Genomic DNA, 2,146 nt, shown 5'->3' on the forward strand with positions numbered 1-2,146 from the left:
ATTTCACAAGAAAAACGTTTTAATGTAACTTTATTCTTTTGTGAGTTATTTACAAGTTTCTGACCACTTATAAAATGGGTTCAATGTCACCAACCATTCCCATGTTATTAAGGTATATCCATATAAATGGTTCACCCTGTACATGGCAGCAACAGGACTGCCTGACTGAATGCAATAAAAGGATAAAAAGTATTATAGCTAAAAATGCATGTTTTTTCATACTAATGATTTGTAGAGGAGGGATTTGAAGCTTGAGGTTAAGGGCTAATTAATCACTCTCTGTGGCAGTCTCCTGTGGCTATCCATATTTTATTTCAGAGGCGGCTGCCATTATTTGCTGAGGCTTTGTAATAATGTAGAGGAGGAGAGATCACTTAAGGGAGGTGTGTGGACAGAAGAGTTTCTAGTCCTGATTTCATTTCAGACGTGACTCTGAATGTATCATGTTCACAACTGACATTTTGAAGGCCATCAGTATTAACCAAAAAAGCACATAAAAGTAAAATATTATTGTTCTCTCTTGGTTTATCATGAAGAGATGAGGATTTGATGCTTCTGATATGGGATGCTGTGGTTGACTGAGAGGTGAGAAAAACCTCTGAGGGTTATCTTGGCCTCTGTCGATTAGAGCAAGTCCCCCACGGCCTAAACAACACGCCCATGATGGAAGCAATCTGGCATAAATTAGAGACAGTGAACACAAACAGTCTGTTAATTTCCCCCACTGGGCCTGTGGAGACTTTTGCATCATGGGTGAGTGTGTGGCCCGTATCCGAGTTCGGGGGGTCAGTGGGTGCATTTATTCCTGCTGCGATGCCTGCAGGATGAAAGCAAAGCAAGTTAATTTTTTTTATAATAACGGCTAATTGCTTCTCAGAGAAAACCAGATGCCCTCGCTTGCATCACTTACCCTTTGATATGTGCTGGTTCCCTTAGTTTTAGCTGTCACTCCACACTATTACCCGTTGTGCTGATGACTCCCGACACTTTGCTCAGGCAGCTTATTGCCATGGTTTCAATGTGGCCCTGCTAGACTGCAGTACCACTGCTTCTCTATAAATTAAGGGTACTTAATAGGGTAATTATGTGTTGCGTGATTAAACAAAGCTCTAAAGGGACTGGGCACTTCATGTTTTCATATCCTTTCCACCAAACACACTGGTGCTTGTATTCAGAAGTATCTCAGTTCTGGTGCTGGTGAAGATGGTGGAGGATGCATTTGCATGCCTTGTAAATAAAAAAGGGATTTATTCACAAGAGATGGAACAGAACATGCATAACAACAGGTGCAATAGATAACAACAGGTGCACACAGTCAGGAATCAAGGGGACACATTCCACAGTAAACTCCGGTCCAGACATGGATTCGGAGTACCCCACAATGTCAGTACATCACTTGAAGAATTACCAGTTAGATTAAGCAATGATGCTAAATTCCCTGACAGCATGCTGTCACAAGAATCAGACAGGACAGGTGAGTGAGCGCATGTAGGCGGAATCGAAATCCCCGGTGGGGAGAAGTGCAAGGACGCAGGAGAATTTCCACTGGTTTGATCTGTGAAAGTATGCTCAGTGTGAGCTGCAACATCCACGGATGTTGCGTTCGCACAATACAGAGAAGACAAGGGGAAGGCAAAACAATAAGGCTGGCAATCTTACTTGAAGTAGATGATGTGAAAGGGACGAGTCTTTGCAGGCAAAAGCAAATAATGGCTAAGCGACAGGAGGTGGCCATCTTGCCTTTTTATAGGAGTCACGTCACCCCGCTTCTGCGTTGCTCCCAGTCACGTGACACATGCATGTGCAAAGCAATAATTTAAGGCTGTAAAAAGGAAAGCAAGGTTTCTTTAATCTCAAGAAAATTGTTAAAAGCTGACATTAGTAAGCATTAGTAAGCATCATCTTCAAAATGTGGAAACTGTGTTGTTTTTCATCATATAGACAAACAACTGTTTATAAATGTGCCAAAGTGAAGATAAATGGATTTAATTTAAAGTGAACCTATTAAAACCCTGGCCCCACATCATGGAAACCCTGCATGAAAAAGACATTCCTTTAATAATATCGGCAGCTTCAGGATCTACAAGGTCTAGTAATATAAGTTTAGTGTATTAATCAGCATATATGTTAATGGTCAGACTAAATG

At 41.3% G+C, this 2,146-nt stretch overlaps 1 long non-coding RNA gene across 1 annotated transcript; it reads right to left on the reverse strand.

Annotated features, from left to right (window-relative positions):
• Nucleotides 1-203: 203 nt before the first annotated feature.
• On the reverse strand, nucleotides 204-1,708 carry LOC114798797 (uncharacterized). The gene is made up of 3 exons (XR_003751120.1): nucleotides 1,660-1,708; nucleotides 911-1,227; nucleotides 204-817 (listed from the first exon to the last, which is right to left on the reverse strand). It is a non-coding gene; the product is annotated as an uncharacterized LOC114798797 (long non-coding RNA).
• Between the last annotated feature and the right edge of the window lie 438 nt (nucleotides 1,709-2,146).

This window comes from Denticeps clupeoides, chromosome 10, assembly GCF_900700375.1.
Source record: "Denticeps clupeoides chromosome 10, fDenClu1.1, whole genome shotgun sequence".
NCBI lineage: Eukaryota > Metazoa > Chordata > Actinopteri > Clupeiformes > Denticipitidae > Denticeps > Denticeps clupeoides.